The sequence below is a fragment of the Rhinoderma darwinii genome, chromosome 8 (assembly GCF_050947455.1).
Source record: "Rhinoderma darwinii isolate aRhiDar2 chromosome 8, aRhiDar2.hap1, whole genome shotgun sequence".
NCBI lineage: Eukaryota > Metazoa > Chordata > Amphibia > Anura > Rhinodermatidae > Rhinoderma > Rhinoderma darwinii.
Window position 1 is genome coordinate 55,082,231 of NC_134694.1, and position 12,825 is coordinate 55,095,055.

A 12,825-nucleotide genomic window follows, 5' to 3' on the forward strand; every position below is an offset into this window, starting at 1 on the left:
GGGTTACTTCAGCTTACTCTTATTCCCTGTCCGATATCCGGGATCATGCATTAAGCAGAGTCAGATTTAACTCCTCTGTTACTATCCTATAGATGCAATTTTCTTTCTATTTGATATGCATGTGTACTTGGTGGTAGGATAATGCAGATGCCGTTGCAGTGAATCAGCATTGTCTGTATGGGACGGCACTGCGTTACCCTCCCCCAACAAACTCATAGCTAACAGAACCTTTTTCATATAGTACCTATAGCATACCTGTGTTGAGGTGTTTGGATAATTGATCCACTCATTTACTCTCAGTTTTAATACCTCGTTGTGTTTTTATATTTTTTTGTATCTTGATGTAACAATAAAATTATATATATTCTTTGTGTACTTATGGTTCACGACTCCTTTCCTCATGTTTTCAAAATAATAAAACATAATGTAACATTATGTAATGTGAATTCACTTATTAATGTGTTTATATATTAAGTACATGTATATAAAAAAATGCAACATGTACGTCCAAGAAACAGAAGGAACATGTGTATATAAGGAAAGGCACATTACCAAAATGAATGCAGGTGTGCACCTGTGTCACTGCACACGCGGAAACCGCATGCACACAGTCACAGGAACACAGGTGCCCGATATAGTCATCGTGTATAAAAAATCTGCATTAAACTTAACACAGTGCCGCCAAGACCCACCAAGCCACACACAGAATTATGACATGGGAGGAAGAAATATATGGATCCCAGTCCATTTTCTTCATTTCTGTGTCTTCCCACACCGTCCTTATGTAACCAGACAACCATTACTGATGATGACTGCATGTCTAGAAACTTTATAAAGAAGAAAAAGAACAAGGGAGGGTAGTTACCAATATAAAAAATATAAAATATAACAATTAAAAACATAGACCCGCAAGGAGTCAATGGTTAAAGAAACGAAGAGGGATGGTGCGCTGGTGAGGGGGGGGGGGGGGTGGCTTTATATTGCACTGTCTAATCATTGCATGTCAGGCGTAGTGAGCACACATTTGATATGTTTCTACCTCATATGTCTTTAGTACTTTGGTCATACCTTGTTAGTACCACAAATCTATCCTGCATAAGTTGACGCCTTTTAAACATTGCATGACTGAATTTTTAATTGTATTTGTATCTGTCTGTTAATAAAATGAATTTCTAGTACCGATTACGTCTGGGTTAATATTTGACCACTTTTTCTATAGGTTTTTCTATCCTCAGAACACAGATACAAATGAATACTATAGGCTGCAGGCCACGTAAGGCTCTGTGAAGACTCCCTGCTTCACTGCATCACGCTGGTCTGCGCATGCGTCCCGCCCAGAGGATGCTTAGCGTTCCGTCCGTAACGGAAACAGGGCAAGGTAAGTATATTTTTTAATTAATTCGTTTTTTTGGGGGGAGCGCTGTGTGGCACTATATACAAGAAGAAGGGGGAGCACTGTGCAGCACTATATAAAAAAATGGGGGGTAGCACTTTGTGACACTATATACAAGGGGGAGCGCTGTTTCACACTATACAAGGGGAAGCACTGTGTGACGCTATATACAAGGGGAGAAGCGCTGTGTGACTATATATGAGGGGGGAGGTCTGTGTGGCACTATAGACAAGGGGGGAGTGCTGTGTGGCACTATATACATGAGGGAGAGGTGCTGTGTGACACTATACAAGGAGGAGAAGTGCTGTGTAACACTATATACAAGGGGGGAAGCGCTGCGTGACACAGTATACAAGGGGGGAAGCGCTGTGTGGCACTATATACAAGGTGGGAGGCACTATGTGGTGCTATATACAGGGGGGAGGCGCTGTGTGGCACTATATACAAGGGAGAGGCGCTGTGTGGTAGTATCTATAGGGGGCGGGTGTGTGATGCTATCTACAGGGGGCTGTGTGTGATTCTATCTATAGGGGGTTGTGTGTGGTGCTTTCTAAAGGGGGCTGTGTGTGGTGCCATCTATAGGGGATGTGTGTGACGCTATATACAGGGGGCTGTGTGTGGTGCTATCTACAAGGGTGTGTGTGTGTGTGTGGCGCTAACTACAGGGGCGGTGTGATGCTATCTACATGGGGCTGTGTGTGGCGCTATTTACAAGGGGCTATGTGGCACTATCTATAGGGCGCTGTGTGTGATGCTATCTACAAGGGGCTGTGCGTGATGCTATCTACAGGGGGCTGTGTGTGGCGCTATCTATAGGGGGCTGTGTGTGATGCTATATTGCAAGGGAGCTGTGTGTGGCGCTGTCTACAGGGGTCTGTGGCGCTATCTATAGGGGATGTGATTCTATCTACAGGGAGATGTGTGTGGCGCTATCTCCAAGGAGATGTGTGGCGCTATCTACAGGGGGCTGTGTGTGGAGCTATCTACAGGGGTGTGTGTGTGGTGCTATCTATAGGGGGCAGTGTGTGATGTTATCTACAGGGGCTGTGTGTGGCGCTATCTACAGGGGAGGCTGTGTGTGGCGCTATCTACAGGGGGCTGTGTGTGACGCTATATACAGGGGGCCGTGTGTGTGATGCTATGTACAGGAGGTGTGTGTGTCGTTATCTACAGGTGGCAGTGTGTGTGATGCTATGTATAGGAGCTGTGTGTAGCGCTATGTACAGGGGACTGTGTCGTGCTATCTATATTGGGAGTGTGTGATGCTATCTACAGTGGCCTTGTGTGGCTCTATCTACTGAGGGAGTGTGTTTGGTGCTATCTACAGGGGGCTGTGTCACGCTATCTACAGGGGCTGTGTGTGGCACTATTTATATGGGGCTGTGTGTGGCGCTATCTACAGGGGGCTGTGTGAGGTGGTTTACTTTACAGTGTTTGACACAATTATATTCAGGAGCACAGAGTTTGGTACTATTTTATTCAAGTGCGCAGTGTATGGTGCTATTATCTACAGTGGCCTTGTGTGGCTCTATCTACAGAGGGAGTGTGTTTGGTGCTATCTACAGGGGGCTGTGTCACGCTATCTACAGGGGCTGTGTGTGGCACTATTTATATGGGGCTGTGTGTGGCGCTATCTACAGGGGGCTGTGTGAGGTGGTTTACTTTACAGTGTTTGACACAATTATATTCAGGAGCACAGAGTTTGGTACTATTTTATTCAAGTGTGCAGTGTATGGTGCTATTATATTTAGGGGCACAGTGTGTGGCACCATGATAATTTTATCTTCGTTTATAGGTGTAAAAATGTTCGAAAAGTGAGGAGCCGAAGACATCCGAGTGTCAAATTCTGCAGAAATGGGCCATGGCCGGGAGAAGTCATCATAAAGTCTGGACTGGATGTCACCTCTCCTGACATGTTTATTATAAGAAATCCTTGTATTTCACAAAAAGTCTTTGTGCAGTCCAGGACTGATAGACAAATGCGTGTTACCATTCCCCTTGTCAGGAGGATGTGTCCCTGCACAGTGTCATACTGTCAGTATGCAGGGACACAGCTCTGTGACAAGGGGAATCGTAACACCCATTTGTTAATGCTTGCACAAAAAGGTAGTGTTAGCAATAGATATGGCGCGGCAGGACTGCGGTGGAGAATATGGGCCCAAGTTCGGGTATCAGCCCAGGGCCTATGGTCTTCTTAATCCGCCACTGTAGCTAACGCAAATTAACGCCCTATCCCTAATGCTACCTAAAGCCCTACACCTAGCTAATGGAAATTAACGCACACCTCTAATGCTACCAACGCCCTACACCTAACGCTCTATAGCGAATGCAATTTTTTTTATAGAACAAAAAAATGTTTAAATATCTAAAATGACAGGAGATGGTATATAGATGAGTGGGCAGGGATCACTGGGGAAGATCTAAAGGGGTTAAAGGTGTTGTGCAGGAATTTTTTTTTTCTAAAATGTGTCCCCCAGCCTTGGTTTGCCTTCCCTAATCCCCCTTATTAAACTTCTAACCAGTTTCTGTTTGATCTCCATCGTCACTGCTGCTCTTTCTGTTTGTTTACATCCCTTGATGTCGGTTTCCTGTCTTGTAACCCACCATACCCATGATCCACTGCTGCATCTGAGGAGACAGTTGCACCCCCCCCCCTTCCTCCAAAGCATCTCAGCTATTTGCATAATGCTACACCCCTCTATGGTCACAGGTCCTTCCCTGCTCTAATTTCAGGCAGCTCCCTCCCTGCACACGGTCTTACACACTAATCATCATTATCCTTTGTGCCTCCATCTATCCCTGATCTAAGTACAGGCATGGCCCGGGCTCATAGAAAATAATGTGTGATTTGCGGGTGGCTCGCAGCTGTCATTCCACGGCCGGCCGACCCGAAAATCACAGCCGTGCACATGGCTACGGTCGTGTGCATGAGGCCTTAGTGTGTCTCCCTATTTACTATATATACATACAGATCAAGCAATATAACCGCATCCTGTTATTGATATATATATATATATATATATATATATATATATATATATATATATATATATAGGAGGGGGCATGTTAGAGGAGAGACAAGGCGGCCAGGCAGCGCAGAAAATCCTAGAGTGAAGGAAGAGGAGGTGTGGACGACAAGATAGGAGGAGGGGGGCATGTTCTATGTTTGATGACGCTCCGTGTCTTTGCTAAGACAGCACGTCCGACTGTGTAGAGGCATCAACTACCTTTAGGCTCTATTCACACGACAGGGTCAGATTGTTGGCCAATAAAAACGGTGGATTTGGTCCGTTTTTCTCGGCCGTTTTGCATCCGTTCCGTTCCGGGCCATGTTTCCTTTTTTAACGGCGGATTTTGACCCGTTTTGCATCCATTTTTTTCCTTGTCCGTTTTAAAAACGGATGAATTTCATTTGTAAATTTTCTGCCACACACTGCCCTCTGTACATAATGCCACACACTGCCCTCTATAGATACTGCCACAGCCCCCTATAGGTAATGCCACATAGCCCCCCTGTAAGCAATGCCACACAGCCCCCTTTGAAGGTAGTGCCCCACAGACCCCCTTGTAGGGCGTTACACACAGACCCCCTTGTAGGGCGTTACACACAGACCCCCTTGTAGGGCGTGACACACAGACCCCCTTGTAGGGCGTGACACACAGACCCCCTTGTAGGGCGTGACACACAGACCCCCTTGTAGGTAGTGCCACACAGCCGCCCTGTAGGTAGTACCACACAGCCCCCCTTTAGGTAGTGCCACACAGCCCCCTTGTACATTGTCACCCCCCATAGATGCCCCCCCCCTATTTTCCTGTAGGGGACGGCTCCAGGAGAAGTCCATGGACAGTGAAGTGAGGGACTTCTCCTGGATCAGAATCCCCAGCCACAGCAGTGGGGATTCCACTTCAGAAGTCCCTGACGTCACTGTATCCATATATGGACAGTGAAGGCAGGGACTTCTCCTGGAGCGGAATCCCCGGCCACATCGCCGGGGATTCCGCTTCAGAAGTCCCTGATGTCCTCTGTCCATATATGGACACAGTGAAGTCAGGGACTTCTCCTGGAGCAGAATCCCCAATCTCCGGCCACATCATTGCCGAAGCTGTGGCCGGCGATTCCGCCCCTACAGGAAGCAAAAAAATACCCTCCTTCTCACGTGTTCTTCGCACTGTGAGGAGGAGAAGGGAGAGAGCGAGCGACGGAAGACACGGCCATCACACTACACATCGACACCAAATAGTTCAAATTGAAGACGCAGCCATATCACTTAACAGAGCATGCGTGGTGGAGTGTGCTCTAAGCAGATGGAGAAACACGTGGTACAGTTAAGTCATTTGTGACGTAACCGTACACTCCGAAAACCGGAAACTGCAAGTTAGCTAGCCGAGCTAATGGACGGATCTGCAGGGGAAGTGCCAATTTTGGATTACCGAGCGGTCACGTGACTGAAGATGGGATACGCCGCTACATTCATCTTTTAAAACGTAAGTATATTGCAAAGTTACTTCTTTTCCATTGTTTAGTTTAACTAAATGTGATATTTTGCTTCCGGAAAACCCCTTTAATGATTTTTTTCCCCACAACCTCCAACAAAAGTGAGGAGATCAGAGCCGTGTACCGTTTTTTTCTCCTGCCTTCCTGACGTTTGCAGCTGTGATTGGTCTGTCAATAAAGATGGACCAATCATAGCAATCGCCAGGCTGGGACCACTGTTATTGGTCCCCCTGGCTGCTGACTGTGAAGATCAACTGTCTGTGACAGCTGTCGGCACAGACCTGTCACTGTGTTTACACACGGTGACAGTTTGAAGTTATGACTAAAATTAACTTTGTGGTGCGCGATCTTGCATCCGACCCGATCTTTAAATAACAGATCTGAAATAAAGAAAATTTGCTGCATTTGTTTGCATTAACTGTGCAATAAATTTTGCTCTGTCTAAAGATAATTCGAACGTATGAAGTCTAAGAATAAAAACAAGATTTGTGCTTTTTTGTATGCAAACTGTGAACTATGTATTCATCCATCCATCCATCCACTCATTCATTCATCAGAATTAAATAGTTTCCAGGTTGTAAATAAAACCCATGTGGGCACATCCTTCACATGGTCCCAGTAACCTATTAAAGCATTGGTCTGTAAGCAGAAATGGCTCTGATGCAACTTGCACTTGAATAGGTTACTAATAGAATATCAGTAATTACACTTGTCAGTTGTTATTAGACTGTAGGTGGCTGTGCTGCGCCTTCTTTTTGCCCACACAACAATTTCCTCAGAGCTGATGAGCCAAGGACCCACACCATAACAAGTGTTGAGTTTGTATTTAATTAAAGTTGAACATTAATTAACAAGTTCCAGAGTAAGCTCCAGTGATGCAATTACCCTCTGACTGTAATGTGAATGGTGTCTCAGTTTTGCTGTTCCACTGAGAACAGGAGAAGAAATTGCTTTTCCAGACTTCATTATAAGCGAAAAAATTTGGAGCAAGTTAAAGGCAGCTTAGTGTAGTAACAGCGGGACAGGGCATTGATGCTGTGAAAGTGATTAAAATAATGTTTCAATTAATTCATTTTGTGCAGCGGCCATCTTGTCTGGAGTCTTCATCTTGTTTCTTTTGTAATGAATAACAAACTCATTACTCCTTTAAGACAGGTTTTCATGTTTCTAAGTTGAGCTATCTTTGACCTTGGTTCCCATACGAGGCTTGGAGAGAAGGATCAGGGAGTGAGATGGGAAGAAGGCAAATATGCTTGTGAGTATGTCTCCCCCATCTTACAGGAATAGTCTTGCCAAGAGAGATAAAGCCACCTGCAAACCTTGATGTGTGAAGAATTATAATAATGTATCTGGAATGTATTGTGTGTCAGTAATTGGCTGAATTTGAAATATTGTCACATTGCCTCTGACTGGTTAACTTCAAGCCTACACCCCTTTCGAAATATATTATTGTAATTGAGTTTGGCAATTAACCCGCAGAGAAGGATTTTGAGTCTATAAGCATGGTCTTTTGTGTAATCTGTTCTCTCAGATATATATCACCTATGATTTAAAACTGGATAAATCATTGGAGAGCGGGTATAGATTGACATACCCAATACAAATTTCTGTCTAATATATTTTGGACCATGATTGCGTTAACAGTTTTGGTGCTGTAAACGCGGGAGATTGCTCATCTGATAGCGGTCACTGGAGGCCTGACGGCCTGACAGCATTTGCATCATTGACTATCAAAAACCGGCCAGTACGTAAGAAGCTTATTCTTACAAACATTTTTCACTCATTCATTGCCGAGGCTGGATCAGCTCCCATGATGTCACATCTTTTGAATGCATTAATTTATCCAGAAGTTTATTGAGGTATGTTGAAAGCTTTTAGTGTGATAAATGATTGCAGATACGTACATTATCTTGAGTTGTTGTACAGATGTTTAAATCTTGAGGTTCATGGTATGAGAGAATTTTTTGCCGGCATTGAGCATTGAAATTGTTGAGATTGTGAGATCAGAAGCTGTGAGGAGTGAGTGTGTGACCCCCTCCTGTGGAACGTGATGACATAGTTAAAAAAAAAAAAAAAGAGAGGAAAAGTGGATCTTTAAAGTGTCAGTGAACCTGCAATGAGCTGAGCTGTTTAGATTGTGTATTGAGATACGTCTCTTGAAAATTGAAATTATTATTTGGCTGTTGTGTAGAAACGGTTAAGGATCAAAGGGGAATGCTACCCTGCTGCCCGCTTGCTCTGAGATAGTCGAGTGTCGGGGACGCCTGGCTCGGCGAGGTACTATGTGTCCATAAAGTGACACAAATTGCCCGTAGGTGGCAGATCTGAGAATCACAGACCTCTGACCAGAGTTACAGAACACTAACCCAGCAGAGATAAAGACTGTCCATAGGTGACAGAGGTTGGATGTTCGTAGGTAATATCCTGTAGTACTTGTAGTACCGTTAAGGATTTCTGTGGTTGTCCTGATAATGGAGAACTCGGAGAGCAGAGCAACAGGGGAAGACCTGGAGTGTGATATACAGCCAAAGAAATTGTGACAAATAGGGTAAGAAAGACGCTATAACAACTAAAAAGAGATCCTATAATAATCAGGTTATTTTTCAGGATTTCAGTAGTTAAATGAATACATATGAAAGTGCATGTGAGAAGTGTGATAAGTGTGTATGTACCATTACCCGGTGCCATAGGGAAAATTTTGAATGTTGTATTGAGTATATGTTTCTAGCACATACTGCTAGCTTGACATATTATGTGTAAGGGTCCTTAAAAACCACCAGTTGTATGCATGGTCAGACTGGCATAAGGTAGGAATCAGTACAGACTGATTTCTAGCACACATTTGATAACCTGGCATATAGAGTGTCGTAGTCGTATAACTACCTGCACAACTTACAGTGAAGGACATTGCTATTGGCGCACACCCAAGGCCCTTAAAGAAATCATCACCAACATACGTAGCAAATCCCCAGACTACAAACCACAGAGTGGGGAGGATGAGATATACAGTGCCCACCAAAAGTTCCGGAAGACCCTCATAACTTTTGAACGGCTTGAGGTAGAGAGTTGAAATTTGGTGGGATTTAATTGGGTCATAAAATCTACCAGCTAAAGCCAAAAAAAAACACCCCTACCCTCTCTGGGGCGATGGGGTGGGCGGGGCAGCAAAATCGTAAATGGCACGGGGGGTTAGAGTGGGGGCTCATTTGAAAGCTCTTTTCAATACGAAAACATTGCACAATCGATTTTGAGGTTTTTTTTCCACTGAGATATTTAACTTTAAAGTTATCATCTTCATTATCGGCTATGGTACATTATGTGTGGTTAATTGTGAGTCCTCAGCAGAGAGGAATGATTCTGTAATCAGGTACCACAGGTCGTGTCTCCAGCCTATGGACAATCAGATGAATCAGAGGTACAGTCCACAAGACATAAAGTGTTCTCATTGTCCAGTCTCCACAGGGGGTCATCAGGAGGCACCACAGTTATATTCAGCTCAGGTGCAGACCAGCAATCCAAGCAGATCCAATTATCCCGACCCCCGTGTGTCCTCATCCCGGCTGTGGTAATACACATAATAGTACAAAGGACCACAACTCACTTACAGACAGTAGAGACACAAACTAAAGTCATTATAATGCTGGTGACTAGAAACTGCCAATATGTTCCTCCCCCTGAGGGGTTTAAAAGGGCTTGTCCTGGGGAGGATGGAGATCTTCTGGATTTAGACCTTCAGGAGAGCTGAAGCTGAGGCCAGCGCTCTGAAGATGTTCCTGTGATTAACTGATTTTGTGGACTGTGTGTTGCTCCTGCATTGAAAGTGACTTGTTCTGTCAGCATTGGATGCAATAAACTCTGTTGGAGTTGCCCTGTTGTTACAGGCTCTGTTGATCGTGTATTAACCTAACGAACCCCATGACAACTGGTGTCAGAAGTGGGATCAACAGAGCACAGCCCCATGGAGAACCTCTCAGCGAATGAGTTCCGGAACTGGACCGTAATTAGTCTCCAAGAACGAGCCCGAGAACTTGGCCTTAACTACCAGGGACTGTCTAAAGAGCCATTAATTGATCTACTGGTGAGCGCTAGCCAGATCACCTCCTCCCAGGTGGCTAATGGACATGCTCCAGAGAGAGGCGCTCTTACCACTAAAAGCCAATTGTTGGTGTGGTACAAGGAGGAAATGGCAGCTCTGGGATCAGTCGTTACTCCGGAGTATCAGTTGGAAGCTGCTCACATGGCAAAATAGAGACAAGCTGCAATGGAGGCCGAAAGAGGACATAATATTACCTGGGGTGATGTAAAGGGAAGTGTTTTATATATTTATATCTATATACATGCGAGTGTAGATATATACAGATTTGTCCCTCCAGAAAGGTGTATACTCATCTCCCTACCAGGTAATCAGACAACCTGTGGAGTGGAAACCATAAACTGTGCCAGGAAGCGGGAAGTTCCAACTGCCCTTCCATCCCCCTACTAGATAATGGTATTCCATGAGGCCCAGGCCCCCTCCCTCTCACGTGCACGAGCCTGTGATGTCACACAGATGTGCACGGGGGGGGGGGTTTAAAAGGACAAACTGTCCCAAAGTTCTCTCTTATTTTCCTGCTACCAAAGGACTCCACTTTCCTCCTGGTCTGCTCTCTTTTTCCTGCCTCCCTGAAGACACACCAACTCATCAACTTGGATCACATGCTAAGTATCTTTTCCCCTATACACCCTAAGTAACTTGCTAACCCTGCTTTACTTGTTTAACCCTTTCCCACCATATACCTGCTACACAGCAACCAATCCCCCTTGTTAACCCATTGCTGAACCCTTAGTGTATAGGGAAAGTTATATTAAGAGGGAGTGGGCAGAAATAGTGAGCGTGTATTGTATTGTATTGTAATGTAACTGTATTCATATGTAGGTTTAGGTATGTGGGTGGAGGCATAACATAGGATACCGTGTTTATACTGTACTACGTATAGTGTGAGTATACTCAGTATATATTAACGTGTATGTGTTTTGGGGTATACTGATACTATACTGTGATCAGTTAGGCTGGGTTCACACGACCTATTTTCAGACGTAAACGAGGCGTATTATGCCTCGTTTTACGTCTGAAAATAAGGCTACAATACGTCGGCAAACATCTGCCCATTTATTTGAATGGGTTTGCCGACGTACTGTGCAGACAACCTGTCATTTACGCGTCGTCGTTTGACAACTGTCAAACGACGACGTGTAAAAATACAGCCTCGTCAAAAGAAGTGCAGGACACTTCTTTCAGACGTAATTTGAGCCGTTCTTCATTGAACTCAATGAAGAGCAGCTCAAAATTTACGGCTGTCAGATAGCCTCGCAAAATGCGAGGAGGAGCAATTACGGCTGAAACGAGGCAGCTGTTTTCTCCAGAAAACAGTCTGTCATTTCAGACGTAAAAGCCTGCTACCGTGTGCACATACCCTTACTGTGTTCTGTGTTTAGTTTGGTGTATTTTATAAGTAAGTGTGATTATTGTTAGTAATAAATATTACCCTTTATTTACTATACAATTGTATTTATTGTACGGTCTTATTCCGTTGAGTAGGAGCAAAGCAAGTATACGTTAGTATAAGGAAAAGGTAGGGGAACTAGGCATAACCCTAGTGACCCTGATTATAAGGAGGTAGTAATAGTGGGCGACCAAGTAGGTGAAACCCAGCTATTATACCAGCCCTTTTAGACACATGGGTGAGTGTGTAGTGAGTATTCATTATATATATAGTTATATATATTTAGTCCTTTTTCATTGGCGAGCCGATGCCCGAACTGTTTTCAATTTATTTCTGTGTTTTGTACAATAAAATTGTGTTAGGCGGAGAGGCGTGTACTGATGACATACATACACGGTGAAGTGTTGTGTTATACTGTGCGCCCGGACCTTGAAGTTTGGACGAGTAACAATTTTATTTAAAGGACGGGTGTCGCGAAAAATTTTTTTTTTTATATAATATTGCTTTTAGTATGTTATTAAAATTCATTTTATTTATTTGTGTGTTTGTGTTTTACTTGTTTCTTTTTTCTAACTTTTACTTCACTATGGGGGCTGCCATTTTGTTTTTCATCTCTGTATGTGTCGATTAACTACAGTGCATAGGAGTCAATGAACGGGAGCCGTTCCATTGATTCTGCTCTCTGGCTCTGTACTGCGCAGACGCAGGTCAGAGTCACACAGCAGAGCAGCTGTTTGCAGGGAGATAGCAGGCGCCATCATGAAGACCAGCTGCACTGCAGGTAAGGTCTGTGTCTCTGTCTGTCCCACTCTCTATCTCACCGACCCCCGCTCTCGTGACCGCCGGCATCCCCCCTCCCCGACGGGCCCCTCCCCCAAACAGGCGCCCCTCCCCGGACGGGCCCCCTGTAGTCGTGCAGGAGACTCTGTATAAAAGACGCATGATGTAACGGTCCTGGGAAAGCTGGGCGATAATATGCCCGCTGTTAGTGTGGTACCCAGCTTTCCCAGACCCCTGAACGATAAATCTCTCTTGTTGTGCTGAGACTGAGAGGTTCATTAGTCACATTCCCAAACAGTCTCAGTACAACTAGAGAGATTTACCGTTCAGGGGTCTGGGAAAGCTGTGTGACCAACATTACCCTTCCTACTGGAGTGTGAGAGGTTCATTAGTCACGTCCCCAAACACATTCCAGTAGGAGGGGTAATGGTGATCACCCAGCTTTCCCAGACCCCTGAACGATAAATCTCTCTAGTTGTGCTGAGACTGAGAGGTTCATTAGTCACATCCCCAAACAGTCTCAGCACAACTAGAGAGATTTACGGTTCAGGGGTCTGGGAAAGCTGGGTAACCGCCATTAGCCTTCCTACTGGAGTGTCAGAGGTTCATTAGTCACATCCCCAAACACACTCCAGTAGGAGGTGTAATGGTTTGTCACCCAGCTTTCCCAGAAG